The sequence below is a fragment of the Hyperolius riggenbachi genome, chromosome 1, assembly GCF_040937935.1.
Source record: "Hyperolius riggenbachi isolate aHypRig1 chromosome 1, aHypRig1.pri, whole genome shotgun sequence".
Lineage (NCBI taxonomy): Eukaryota > Metazoa > Chordata > Amphibia > Anura > Hyperoliidae > Hyperolius > Hyperolius riggenbachi.
This window is the reverse complement of record NC_090646.1, coordinates 401,682,939-401,698,643: the sequence shown is the minus strand read 5'-3', so window position 1 is coordinate 401,698,643 and position 15,705 is coordinate 401,682,939. Positions and strand designations below refer to the sequence as shown.

The following is a 15,705-nucleotide window of genomic DNA, read 5'->3' as shown; positions in this document are numbered from 1 at the left end:
ATTCTGCTGTTGCTGCCAAGATAATATAATATTTTATTCTACTGTGTGCTGCGGCTGCCATTCTGTGGAGTTTTCGTGAACTTTCTGTGGTAGTTTGGTGTAGATTCTTCTGCTGCAGCCATTCTGTGGTGCTTCTTTGAACATTCTGCTGCACCTGCCTTTCCGCAGTTCTGTATTTTTTTTGGACATTCAGTTGCAACTGACATTCTGAGTTACAAACATGCTGGATGAAAGTAACACACTTGTGGAACCAGGATTTGATATGAAAACCAGATTTATGGATAGTTTGAACTCAGTGATACAGGACAAAGCAAGTAATTGCGCTATCTTTAGTAGAGAAAAATACTGTGATGTTATAGAGCAGGTGAAAGCAGCTAAAACAAAGCAGAAGAAACAAAGCGTTGACTATCGGCGAATAAGAAAATATGATGTCATCGTAGTTGATGGAACAGAAAAACTGACACCAGTAACAAAAGAAAACCGTGCTGTTTTGTACTATGTACATACAGAAGAACTGTTTGACATACTGCACGAGATGCATTTAAAAATTGGTCATGGAGGTCGCACCCACATGGAAAAGGAACTACACCTAAAGTTCAAAAATATCACAAAAGAAGCCATTAAACTGTATCTGAGCTTATGCAAACCATGCCAGACTAAACTGTCTAATCCGAAGAAAGGTTTAGTTTTCTAAACCTTTGCTCTTTAACGAATTGAATTCAAGATGCCAAGTAGATCTGATCGACATGCAAAGCAACCCTGACAGGCAGTACAAGTTCATCCTCAATTATCAGGATCATTTAACCAAGTTTATATTACTACGGCCTTTGAAAAGCAAAACCGCAGCAGAAGTCGCTTACCAGTTACTTGACATTTTCACCATCATAGGTGCGCTGAGCGTCCTTCAGTCTGATAATGGCAAAGAATTTGTCAGCCATGTCATTAATGAACTGAAATCTATGTGGCCTGAATTGAAACTGGTACACGGCAAACCGCGGCATAGCCAAAGCCAAGGTTCCATTGAACGTGCCAATCAGGACGTTCAGAATATGATGATGACATGGATGCAGTCAAATGATTCAACACATTGGGCTGAGAGTCTTCGATTTATTCAATTTATGAAAAACCGCTCTTTTCACCAAGGCATCCACCAGTCGCCATATGAAGCCATGTTTGGTTGCACAGCAAAAGTGGGACTGAGTACATCCAATCTACCCAAAGAAATTGTAGACAAGTTGGTTACAGAGGAAGATCTTGAGAAAATCGAACAAGAAATGGAGACGGCTATTAATGGACGGGCTTCTGCCGACAATGAAAATGCTGCGGTTGCAAGAGCATCAGGAAGTTCAGTTCAGTCGCCTGAGAATAGTAACACAGATGTATTGTGTCCAGTATGTGAAAAAGAGTGTTCATCAGCTCACACCTGTGGATCTTGTGGAAATGATGTTCATGCAATTTGTGGAGTAAGTAACGCTGTGGATGAAGGCTATGGAAGTAAAATTACTTGCTGGTTATGCCATAAGAAACAAGAAATCAGGAAGAAAAGATCAGCAGCCCATGTTGGCTTGCAAGCTCAAGCTTCAAAGATGCTCAAAAATTCAGATGCAAAATTTCCACAAGCAAATATTGGAGATAACGTGCGCATTCGTATACCAGTTGTTGACAGAGGCCGTGGAGACCCAAGAAGCATTCTTGCAGTTGTAATGAATGTTGAGAACGGTTTCTACAAGCTAGGAACATAACATGGTGTTCTGAAACAGCTGTTCGCCAGAAGTGAGTTTACCATTCTCAATGAGAAATTGGTAACATTGGAAGCGGTTGTCAAAACAGAAAAATCACTTCGGACCATCGCATCTTCCCAATCACTGACTGGCGGGCAAGGATATACTCGTTGCAGCTGCACTGGAAAATGTGCAACGAATCACTGCAAATGTAGAAGACAGAAACTGTTGTGCAATTCCAAGTGTCATAAAAGTTTGACTTGCTGTAACAAGTAAACTACTGCTGTTGAACAATATTCCTATATAAATGTGACATTAAAAAAACGGTTCATTTACTTTAATAAAAGGTTACATGTCAGTTTTGACCAAATTAAGTTGATATTAAAAGAAAAGTTACAGGCCAGTTTTGGCCACATTAATAAAGTTCATTACTAAGTTATATTAATTCTCTGAGTTTTATTTATGTTGTGAGATTTGTGCATTTTGGACTTTGGCCGGCTGACTTTGGCCATTAAAGTCAGAAATTTCCAGCATTTTGGACTTTGGCCGACGTCAAATCGGCCAGTTCTAGAAACGGCCGGCCAATTCTAGAATTGGCCGATTTCTGTTTTTGGCCATAACATATACACATGCAACATGTTTTAAAACACTTCAGGCCTCCAATTTAGCATTCAATCTGATTTCTGCCCTTAAAACGCTGCTTTGCGTCAAATACAGATATTTCCCCGGGACTTTTGGCGTCTATTCCACTCATCCATGCAAAAACTCATATGTTAGACCCCTTGAAACATCTTTTCCATCACTTTTCTGGCCAGTATAAGTGTTTCTAGTTTTAAAAGTTCGCCTCCCCATTGAAGTCTATTGCGATTCATGAAAGTTTGCGTGAACCGAACTTTTGCGGAAGTTCGCGCTCACGGTCCGCGAACCGAAAATCAGAGGTTCGGGTCATCTCTAGTGACCAGAAAGGAAGACAAAAGAACATTGTTAGTAGAGCTGAGATTGTGTGTAGGGTAGTATTTGGAAATACGTTTATTGAGATAAGAAGGAGCTAGGTTGTAAAGGGCTTTGTAGATGAGCATCAGGATTTTAAATTGTATTCTTTGTGTACCTGACAGCCAGTGCAGAGGCAGAGCAGCATAGGGCTGGAGAAGCTAGAGGAGAGGTGGATGAGCCGTGCAGTAGAGTTCATGATGGACTGTAGAGGAGTCAAACAGTTAGTGGGTAGGCCACAGAGCAGAGAGCTGAAGCAGTCTGGACATGAGATAATCAGGGTGTGCACAAGAGGTTTGGTAGTGTCCTATGTGAGAAAGGGGTGGCTGGGAGAGATGTTTGTTAGGCGGAGCAGCCAAGAGGAGCATATTTTGTGTGGTTTGTAAATGTGGCACTCAAGTAGTTTGAAAGAAAAGTGGAGTAGAAATATAGGACAGTAGTTGGACAGGGAAGCGGGTCAAGAGAAGGGTTTTTTTTTTTCAGAATATAGGTGTGATGAGGGCTTGCTTGAGTGTGAAATGAAAGATGCCTTTGGGGAGAGAAAGGTTGAAAAGGGTTCAGAAAGTGGTGAAAACACAGTTAAGGAGGATATTAGGTTTGGGGTTTGTATGGAAAGAGGGGACTTTCACAATTCTGTAAACGCTCATTTTTCTTCCTAGAAGTTCAAATTCATTAGAAAAAGGCAGCATTGTGATATAAAAAATTACAATACAGCTACACAAAAATCAAGTTATTTTTTCATGCAAGAAAATGTGAAATGGTCACTTTTTAAATTTTATAATAAAATAATTGTAATCATAACAAAACATACATTCTTTAGAGAAACATTTGTAAATTATGTTAAATGGTTCACAACCAATCTTAAAAAATGCTTGGTTTTGGGTGATATCCCATTTACCTGTAAATTACATTTTTTCCTTTTCATTTCTAATAAATTTTGCAACATTGATAATATAATTTAGCTTGTGTTTACAGTCCCTTAATATATGGCAATGTCCACTGTGTACCTCTGCTTTCCAAACAAACTATGTTCGATAAGCCATGTTCTGAAAAAACAAAAAGAATTTAACAAGAGCTATGAAATTAGACAGATGATTTACTCCCTAGTGGAATCTCTTAATAAGAAATAAAAGAGGTAAAAACATAATTCATTCTTTCAGAAGCCAGGCTAAGATATGGAAAGAGATACATTTTAATGAGTTTGAAACTAAACTAAGCAATCATAAATATACAGCACAAGGACATCATAAACTAATGCAAAAAGATCTAGGCTACTAGGAATATAGCTCAAAGGCTTAATTACTTTAAAAAAGACAATTACTGAAGTAGTTGATCTAGACGTGATGCTTGTCTTTTCGTACATTTTAGGGAAATTGATATTGATTTATACAGCATCATCTTGATGATGTTTATATATAGTTGTACATTAAGTTTATATTATACAAGTGTTATATATGCAAGACTATATATACAAGAGTTAAATGCTTTACTTTTAGCTACAATAGAGGGGAGGAAAGTAGGAAGAAAGAACTCGGAGACATTAAAAGGATTAGCAATGAAAATCCCTACTACTTTCAATGTTCTTCCCGATAATTAATGATAATAGCTTAATGCCTAAAGGAAATGTTGCTCATGTTATGGAATCCCAGTTGCACACAGAGCATAAGTATTCATGTTCTTGATTATACTCTGTTGTAAGCTATAACCTAAACAAGCCTAACAAATGGAAATAGTCATTTAATGGAGACATTTTATGTGTTGCTGCAGATTAAAGTTTTATGTGGTTATGCATGCTTATTAAAAAAAAGAGAAAACACAATTTTGTTTTACATTTAAAACTTGTTTTAGGAGAGGTAATATGTTATCTTTAACTTTTTTTTCTGCCAAGGTCCTACACCCACATTGCACCTTAGAAGGCCAAGACAGTTTACTTTTTCTTTATCACCCATGACAAAAAAATATTGCAGACTAGACTAAACTCTATATTTTCTGAAAGTAGAGTGCCTGTCTATTTAATAAAATCTAGCATTTTCATTTAATTAATTAATTTAATTATAAATACACTAAAATCCTTATTGGTGCTTTAAAAAATCAGAAAATCTAACATATTCCACAAAATATTAATATGGGGTTGGGCATAATTAAAGCAGACCTAAACTCTTGCACAGAATACAAGGAAAGCACAGAGAACCCACCCTGTGTGTGTTTACAGAGAACAGCCAGTATATTATCCCATATCTGTAAATTTAAATTAGGATTGTCAACTCTCTGATCTGTGTCTTGGTGTGCCAAGATGGTGTGCTAAATAATATGTAAACACATATTACTTTCTATGCTCTGAGGAGACTAGGAAGTAGACGCTGCAGAATTTATGTTGGAGTTCTATAAGCTGTAACAAAGAAATGTTTTTCTTTAAAGGTTATTGTGCTTTTCCTATTTTAGAGCAGATAGGAAGTTCAGTTTAGGTTCACTTTAAAGCGGGATTGTCACCCAAAAAATTAAATTTCAACAGCAACTGGTCTGAGTGTATTAAGTGATAAAGATGCTAATCCTGCATTCAAAACTTTCAAAACTTTTTCTGCTGTTATAGTTTGGAGTTATCACATACTTGACCTCTTCAGGACCACAGGCTTTACCCCCCTAAAGACCAGGCCATTTTGTGTTTAATAGGCCACTGCAGAGCCGCGCGATACAGTACACAAGTGATTCCCACCCCCCTTTTCTCCCCACCAACAGAGCTCTCGGTTGGTGGGGTCTGATAGCCCCCAGGTTTGTTTGTTTTTTTAAATCAATATTTATTGTATTTTCTAATTACATTTCTGTTTTTTTATTATTTAAATCACCCTCCCTCCCCCTGTGTACCTATCACAGCGATCGGCTCACAGAAGATTGCTTCTTAGTCCCCCAGGGGGACAGCCGTGTCAAACAGCTGTCCCCTGTACAGCACTGCTGTAGATCTGAGCGCTGTACATGTTAATTAGATGGCGTCTAAAAGCCTCCCACTCGGAGACTGAAGGCAAAGCGGAGGAGCAAGAGATGCGCGCGCATCCTGCACGTGATCTCCTGCAAAACAGAGCCCCAGGACTTTACGCCAATCGGTGTTAGACAGTCCTGGGGCTGCCGCCGCAGCCGCGCCCATCGGCATGACGCCATCTGCAACTAGTTAAGGAGCACTGGTCCTTTAGTAGTCAGTGTCAAACCGTTGCATGCTGGGGGTTCTTTTTATCTATATTATATTCCTCCTCTTCCATTTATTTCCCTGCCTAGCTGCTTATCTGAAACAGATCCTCTCCTCACTTGTGTTTACAAGGAAAGCTGAGGTGATTCAGCGATTGTAAGAGAAAATAAAAAAAAGTAAAGGGCAGAAATGACATCAGGATTTAGCCTAAACTGTTGGCAAAATACATTGTTCCCAACAGGAACAAAATTCTCTTCATTTACTATATAACATTCGCTGAAATCAAAACGTGGATAGTACAATACATGTGTTATGTAAGTAGATCAAGTATTTATCTACGTATATATTTGTTTTTTTCCCCGGCACACACACACACACACACACACACACACACACACACACACACACACACACACACACACACACACACACACACACACACCTCCCAGGCTGGAAGGGTGCATGTTGAAAAATCTCAGCTGTGCTGGCAATGGGAAAGTGTAATGGTTAAGGGCTCTGCCACTGACACGGGCAAGCTGGGTTTAAATATCAGCACTTCCTGTTCAGTAAGCAAGGAGTGCTTGGGCTAGACTTCTTAACACTGCAATTTCCTACTGAGCACACCCTCGTGGCTGCTGCTCAAGCGCAATATAAATGTTATTTGTCTTGTCTTTTGTTTTATACTGCCACATACATGCATAAATTAGCCTTGTGCACTTAGATATCAAAATTAAGTTGCCACATGACCTCAGATATCAATATTGGATAACTATGTTTGCCTCTCAGATAGGATAAAATGTCTGAACTTGATTATTTTTATTATTTATTGTATTTATAAAGCCCCAACATATTACACAGCGCTGGACAATAAATATATACAATGATACAAGAATGACAGTCGTAAGAAGGTTATACAACATAGAACAAAGTTTTACAAGGCAAACGGTACAAGATACATGATCATGTGATTATGGGCTGGTTTGTTACGCCCAGTAATACAAGTACAGGCTGTCATAGGAAAGGAGCACACAATCATGTAGACTTTCATTTCCGATTTTCGAGCAGTCCCTTTTTTGGGTCATTTTTTTTTTATTTTCTGATTGGCCAAATACCTCCAATTTGACTCTGCATTTTCTGATTGGTCCAATGCTTTTGAATTCTGTGATTGGGCTAAAATTATAGAGTTGGCATAATGTGGTATTTCCAGGAAATCCATATCTTATTTTCCAAGGAGTATTTTTTGGGGGGGCATTCTCTGATTGGCCAAATACTTCTGAGCTGACTCTGCATTCTCTAATTGGTCCATTGCTTTTGAGTTCTGTGATTGGGCTAAAATTGTGGTAATGCAGTATTTCCTTGAATATCTTATTTCGGTTTCCACTCGGAAATACTGATTTCCGATCAGAAATGGGGAAACTTCAATTCCGCAAAATCCAAATGAACATCCCTAGTATTAGATAGCTACTAAGTGTGCCCTACATATAGCAGTATTATATAGCTATGTAAGCCCCCCCACACACACACACACCCTGCAATACTAAGTATCCAAGCATTCCCTTGAAATCACAGCATTACATAGTGAGGTGAGGCAATTCCCCCCCTTCCCCTAAAAATAATATTACATAGCTATATGTTTCCTTCAGTTTATATTATTATGTAGCAATCTTTGTCCCTCCAGATATTAGAAGTAGGCAGACGTATATGTACCCAGGTTAGTAGTATTAGGTAGCTATGTGTGCTCCCCATTTTCAGTATTTGGTAGCTTTCTTGTACCTCCCCTTAACTACTGGTACATCAGTGTATCCCATGGACTATTAGCTTGTTCAAATTGCTGGTGGATAATGCGGGCAGAGACACAGCTGCAGTGAGCCATTGAGATGTAAGCACTGTCCGGAGATGTAAGGAGGATTGCATTGGCTGGGCAGTTCGCCTACTTATTTTTTCAGTATGCTTACCATCAGTGCTGAGCAAAAATGCCAATATTGTTTTGTGCACATACATTTTTGCTAAAATAATGTTACATTCCATTTTCGAGCGAAAATACCATCGAAAATAATTTTCGTTATTTTTTGCATTTATTGCAAATTTTTGGTGTAAAATATCAATTGTTCGTGTTTTCGCTCAAAAATAGTTTTGGTAAACTATAGTTTTCTGTGTTTTACAGCACAAATATAGTGTTTTTGTGTGTATTCTCAAAAAAGCGAAACCGCAACAATATAGGCTATTTTCCATGAAATTTTTCTCGAATCGAAAAGGGGATTTTCAATGCAAAATTACTTTAATGAACATGTGCAAACTGCTAACCATGTCTTCCATGGGTCAGCAAACATAAATAACAAGTATTAAACTGGCAATGTACACACTGTATTGCATGCTACATTCTTATTATTAGGATTTAGCAAAACAACCCCATGGTCACAGAAGACAGTCAAAAACAATGATTATGTCACTGTTACCACACTGACTTTCTCAGTAAAAAATGCTATGAAAGGCTTTACATTTATACACCTTCCAGAACCTTTAATCATGAAAATGAAGGTGCAAGATTTGGGTACACATTTTTAAAATCATGTTTATTTAACCATTTCAGCTGCCCAGATGTGATCCTCACATCCAGACGGCTGCTCTGCTGCGGTGCCGTGCTTTAGCTGCTGTTCCCCGGTAGCCCTGTGATCAGTGAATGGGAACATGGTTCCCGATCACCGATCAAAAACCCCAGCAGAAAAAACGATGGTCTCTTACCAGAGGCCTCAGTCTTTCTGCAAAAAAGAAGTTTCCCCGTCCTCCTTGTGCTTCCGGTTAGCGAGAAGCACAAGATAAAAGAAAAAACTCAAGGCCAACTTGTGGCCAAATAGTAAAACTACATCTACAAACATTTTTTAAGGGAATTCACACACATTTTAGCATTTAAAATTATCTGTTTATTTCCCACACCAAAAAATTACCCAAATAAAATGTTTAATGGAAAAAAAATTATAATAAAAAAAACATAAACAGTTACCTAAGGGTCTGAATTTTTTAAATATGTATGTGAAAAGGGGTATACTACGAACATTTTTTAAATTATAAGCTTGTAAATAGTGATGGATGCAAAACGGAAAAATGCATCTTTATTTCCAAATAAAATATTGGCGCCATATATTGTGATAGGGACAAAATTTAAATGGTTTAATAACCAAGACAAAAATGCAAATAAAATACATAGGTTTTAGTTATGGTAGCATGGGTTATTTTAAAACTATAATGGACGAAAACTGAGAAGTAATGATTTTTTTCCATTTTTTTCTTATTAATCCTGTTAAAATGCATTTATAAAAAATAATTCTTAGCAAAATGTACCACCCAAAAAAAGCCTAATTAGTGGTGGAAAAAACAAAATATAGATCATTAACTTGTGATAAGTAGTGATGACGTTATTAGCGTATGAATGGGAGGTGAAAATTGCTCTGATGCATAAGGCAAAAAATCCCCACAGGCTGAAATGGTTAAATAAGTTATAATAGTAATATTCTAAGTCCTAAAATAATTTTACATAATAAATCAGGCATGTCATTGTAAATCCAAGTCATTTAAATATACAGTATTATAAAAATATTTCAGGAACTATAAATGTCATTTGGCAAAAGTAGTGAATTCCACAGTAAAAAAATTTGGGAACTGGATGTATTAAATTTCCCAGTATAAGATGTGCAATGCTATAAATAGGCAGTTTCATTGCTAATAATGAGGAAAAGGTTGAAACATCACTTCAGTAGATCTTTGATATTTCTGAAGTGCTAAATGTGCACTTTCAAACTATCAAAATATTTCCAGCCTGCAAACTACTTTTCTCATGTACACAAAATAAAAGAAAATGAATAAAAGCTTGCATTACTACTGGTTTATAAGGTAAAACGAGCATGGATATTTTGTTCTTTTGCACTGCTTGACAAGATGTGTGCTTTGTGTTTTATATTTCAGTTCCTGTGACAAGGCATTTTTTAAAGATGACTTAATGTCATATATCCACATATTCTCAAATACTGGTTACTGCATGCTATAAACATCAATTTATAAATATGTTGATGTGATGAGATGCCATAGTAGAGACATGTAATGAGAAAAATACAAAAAGTGGGCACCTTAACCACTTTACCCCTGCCCGTACGGATTTCTCCGTCCCTTTTTCCATCCTTTAACCCCCAGGGACGGAGAAATCCGTAATTTGCGCACTCCCTCCGCTGCCCGCGCTCCCGCTCGTAAACACGCCGCCCGCCGCTAGTAAACACGCCGCCGCCCGCTCGCTCAGAGATCAACGAACGGGAAAATCCATTCCCGTTCGTTGATCTAAGCCCCGCAATGATCCACTGCCGCTCGGCTGAGCAGCGCGATCATTGTGAGCAATAACAAACTCCCAGCCTCTTTCAACTTCCTGCAAGCGTCCGGAAGGACGCTTGCAGGTCGCATGAAACAAAAAGTTACTGTTGCCATCTTGTGGCCAAATAGTAAAACTACACCCTAAGCATTTTTTACACACAAATAAACTAGTTTTACACAAAAAATTAACTCCTTACCTCCCACACTCCCCAATTTTTTTTTTTTGTAATTAAAAAAACAATAAAAAATTTACAATTTAAAAAAAATACATAAATAGTTACCTTAGGGACTGAACTTTTTAAATATTTATGTCAAGAGGGTATAACACTGTTACTTGATAAACTATGGGCTTGTAATTAGGGATGGACGCAAAACTGAAAAAAATGCACCTTTATTTCCAATTAAAATATTGGCGGCAAACATTGTGATAGGGACATAATTTATACGGTTTTATAACCGGGATAAATAGGCATATACATTTAATGGGTTTTAATTACAGTAGCATGCATTATTTAAAAAACTATAAAGGCTGAAAACTGAAAAATAATACATTTTTTTCCCACATTTTTTCCTATTTTCCCATTAAAACACATTTAGAATAAAATTATTCTTGGCATAATGTCCCACCTAAAGAAAGCCTAATTGGTGGCGAAAAAAACAAGATATAGTTCATTTCATTGCGATAAGTAATGATAAAATTATAGATGAATGAATGGAAGGAGTGCTGAAAGGTGAAAAATGCTCTGGTGGTCAGGGGGTAAAACCCCTCAGTTGGGAAGTGGTTAAACACATTACAAAAGTTAACAAAATTTCAAAAAAATTTGAAATATTCTACAAATTTGAAAAACAAAAACATTTGTAAAACAGAAAACGTTATGTTCAGCTGCAAGTTTAGCCAATTGTTGTCTGTGTGTTTGTTGTGGCTATCTTTATTTGGAAGGGAGAAGTTAGTAAAATGCTCCTAAGGGCTGGGGCCCACCAAAGCTTTTTAAGCAGCATTTTGGATTCACTGTCACTTGCAAAAAGGCACTTAGGCAATGAGAGGCAATTAGGGTGATTCCACAGGAGTGATTTCAACTTCACAAAATTGCAATTGTGGGTCCATAGCATTTTTGAATGATTAGCACTCAATAACCAAATGTTGCATGCTCAAATGGATGGATTACATCTTAAAACAAATACTTGTAAACATTATCACCCACCCATTAGAGCTTTGCTTCCTAGAGTCAATTTACTACACTGAAATCTGGCTAACCGGAGACTCCCAATAAAATAGTGGGTGGTCGGGCTACCCACTATGAAAGTTGTGGCAATAAATAGCGGATAGCCCCAATGCCTGCTATTTAATTGCCCAAATTTCTGTGTAACGCCACTTATCACAGGTTTTCAGCGAGGGGGTTAAGACTGAGGAACCACCGGTTTGGGGGGTTAAGGGTTATGCTCCACCAGGGGGGATAAAGGGTTAGGCACTGCTGAGGGGTTTAAGGGTCATTCAATAGACATCGGTAGAGGGTGGGTTCTCTGTGAGAGTAGGGTTAGGTTAATAGTAAATATCTAGCGCCCTTTTTTTTCCAGGCGCCTTTATTGCATTTATGTGAATACTTCTATATAGATACTTCTATATATCAGGGGTTTTTTTTAACACATAGAAAACAAACTCCATGTCGAAAATGCACCATTGAAATGCCACAATGTTTTTTTCTTGTTTTTTTTTAAATACATGACGTGTTTCCCTCTGAGACATACAAAGAATTTGATAAATATAAGTGTGTTTTTCTTTTGACACTTTCAGTTTATACATTGCTAAAATACATACAAAGGTAGTGAGATCTGTGGTTATTCTGAGAAATGAGCTGAAAAAGTTGATTGTATTGTCATTGTCAGAGTACATGAAATGTTTTTATCATACAAAAGTGCCTCTGTAACAAATGTTTCAGTCATTAATTATGTGCACGGTATACTGTGGCTCTTAAATATTTTATATCATCAGGTATATTAAAATAATGCAATGCTGATGTTTAGTGTTACAAAGAAAGTTAAAGATATAGATGGGATACATACAGCTTACTGGGAGATAAAGATACAATTATATTTCAAAGTGAAGTAGCATCTGAGTCTTGCACTTATTCTCATGCATTAATTTGGTGTAAAACAATAAAAAAATAAATACTATACAATATTGTTTGACATGAAAGGAACACAATTTCTTCTGTTCACTTCCTCGTCTCCAGACCTCTGCTGCAAGATGTGGAAAGGAATTGCATTATAGGTCACCAATAGGGATAAGCAAAATTTTAAGTTTTTACTTTTGGTTGGTCCATGAGTTTCTGGTCCATGAGAATCACAGCTTCACAAAATTGGCCTTATAATGACTCCAATGCTTTTGCATTGCTAAAGAAGTATGAGCACAGTGTTGTGTGTGTACCAGGCCTTCTTTTTGGGGTGGGTGGGGCCCAGTGAGGGAGTGGGGGAGCAGGAGGTGCATAAGGAGGGGAGGAGAATGCCATTGGCATAGGACCCACCATCACAGGCCTATGATCCTACAAGTGGTCACCTGCAGCAGCTGTCCCTCTCCTCCTCCCCCGTCCAAGATGCTGGCAGCACTGTACAGCCACTGCATGTGGCTGCTCCTCCCCTTTACCTCCTCCTTCATTCTCTCTTTGACAGCACCCAGCTGACACCCATGAAGTCCAACCCCCAGATTGTTGCAAAGCTCTGGCCACAGACTTTTGCAAAGTTCCACTCCTCACCTTTCACTTGCTGCTGTGGCCATGCAAGAACACCAGCACCAGCCTCCTTCCTTGCAGCTGGGCAGATACAGGATAAGTACCACCCCCAGTCAATCTGATGAGTCTGCCATCTGTCTGCAGGTTTGTATCCATAGAGTTTCAATACTACTATTCACAGTACTTAAAAGCATACCCAGTGCCACTGCTCAGGGTCCCTTTAAATTGATTGAGAATGGCTCAGTAGATTTATCCAGGCATCCATTAGATCCTTTGCTCCTTGCACAAGAGTCGGATATGTGTGTGACCTGTAGGGATGGCAGTCACCATGCACCAGCTTGCCTTACAGTATGGGGCGTTTGGGCCCACCCTATACTTTCCCATAGGACCATTCTTTGACCCTTGACCCTGAAGTCAAGTGGGACAGGGCAGCCAACCTGATCTTATCACCATCTAGACCACTCCCCCCCCCCCCCAATAAAAGGCACAAAGGCACAATCCCAATGGCCATTTTTACTCTACCTGTAGTCAGTCTAGGGAGAGAAGCAGGGGAGGACTGGCCAGGGGGAAGGGGGGAGATTTCCCCCCAGGCTGCCTCTCTTTTAATGATTTAGGGCTTTATGATCCACCAACTGCTTCAATATTTATCCAATCGGATGAAAATCTGTGCCGCCACAAGCATGCCCAATCAACAATTTGACTTATTTTGGGTGGAAAGTAGTTGAATGTATCAATCTGAGATGCTGGGAAATCTCGGGCCGATGTATCCGTTAAGTGCGATAATAAACTATGTACGCAATGGAAACCCCGGTGTTTTCCCTCAAAATCTATTATGCACCCCATGGTGCCTGTGCATTTATACTTTACCTGTCATGCTGTCCCTCTAGTATCCTTGTATTTCTGCATTGGCATGACCATGTGACTACCGGTATATAGTACGTGGGGAGCACGTGACATCATTTGGGCTGGGGCTGCCATGAAACCGGGCCTCTAGTTTGTGTTTTCCCTCCAGGCCAAAAGGTCCCAGTCCTCCCCTGGAGAGAAGCTGCTGCTGTAGATACATGGACAGTGTTGTATTGTGATATTGTGCAGTGTAGCTGCTTCCTATGTGCACTGCTACTCTTCGTGCACCAGCTAGGAACCCCCAATAGTCCTTTGGAGGACTTTTCCTGACCACATAGGCTATATTTATATTGTGTTGTGTAGCTGTTTCCCACTAGGACTCATCCTGACCACAAGTACTGACATTGACCCTGCTGTGTGTTGTTGCAACACAACACCTGTATACAATTATAGAGTGTAGTGTGTGGCTGGCTGTGTCACCGTTAGAGCCCGCTGTCACTGTGCATAAGTGATTGATTGCCATTGACCCCCACAAAGTGTCAGTTGTGTCACCTAACTGTGTTATTTTCAGTCATTTCAGTCAGTGTGTGGTTCAAAAGAACAAACAATAATTTACAGTGTCCGACACATTTTTGTTTTTACTTACTGTTACTGATTGTAGATTAGCATACATAGTTATAACAACACACCTTATTGTGCTACTATGCATTACTTTCAGTTACATCAGACAGTCAGTGTGTGGTAAAATAAAACAATAAATAATAATAATAATTAACAGTGTATTGCACATTTTTACATGCATTTATGGTCTCTGTCAAAGTGGATGCAAATTAGTATTTTTTTAGGTAGGTAACCACAGCAGCTACTAAAGACCTTTATTTGAAAAATCTAGAAACTATGTGGGATTTTTGGCATTTACGCATGATAAAAGCCTCTGCGTAAAATGCTTGATTTTTTCAGAATATTTCACCCTTGATCCACCTCCCCCATGCGACTCACTGGGTTTTGGTACACTATGTACACCTCTCCTTAAAAAAATGTGGCTGCATAAATGCAATGCTATTTTTTAGGAAAAAGAGGAGATTTTCCTGGACAATACCTCTGGTAGAAAGGGCTAAACAGAATGGTAGCTTTGGGGCTTGATTCACAAAAGGGTGCTAACTCAGCTTTGGGCATGCTTACTTTAGAGGTGCTAAGCAGTTAGCACGCCTAAAGCTTTTATTGGTCATGCACAAAGCTTTGCCCTGTGCGGAGCACGCAAAACGTTGCATCGGGCGCGACGAAAACGTTGCACCGGGTGCGCCTAAAACGTCGGACCAAGTGCACCTAAAACGTTGCACCATTTGTGCCCAAAATGTTTTGGGCGCACCCAGTGCGATGATTTAGGCGCACCCGGTGTGACGTTTTGCGTGCACTGCGCAGCGCTAAACTTTGCGCACCCTAAAGGGCTTTAGACCTGCTAAAGGGCTTTTAGGTGTGCTAACTAAGTTAGCATCCTTTTGTGAATCAAGTCCTTGGTAGCATAAGGTATCAGTGGAATACCCAGCAATAGATAACAAACTCATCAAATAGTTTGAGGGAATTTGTGGGAGGTAAAGCCAAATGTTGTACCATGACAGTTAGAGTAACACAATGCTTTACCTTCGGTCTACCTTTCATTTTAAGTTTCTTATCACAGTTTTACACAGATTAATTGTAAATATTATCACTATTTTCATTAGACACATAGACAAGACAAGATACATAACAATTATATTGCACCTTTTTCCTGTGGGACTCAAAGTACTTCAGGGCTGCAGCCACTTAGGACATGTTCCATTGACAACCAGGATAATTAGGGAGCCTTGCCCAAAGACTCTTTACTGTTTTACGCTCTGGCTTGACCCAGGAT

General features: G+C 38.9%; 1 pseudogene; it reads left to right on the top strand.

Moving 5' to 3' along the window:
- Positions 1–220: 220 nt before the first annotated feature.
- LOC137521457 (SCAN domain-containing protein 3-like) lies at positions 221–1,742 on the top strand (annotated as a pseudogene).
- The last annotated feature ends 13,963 nt before the right edge of the window (positions 1,743–15,705 follow it).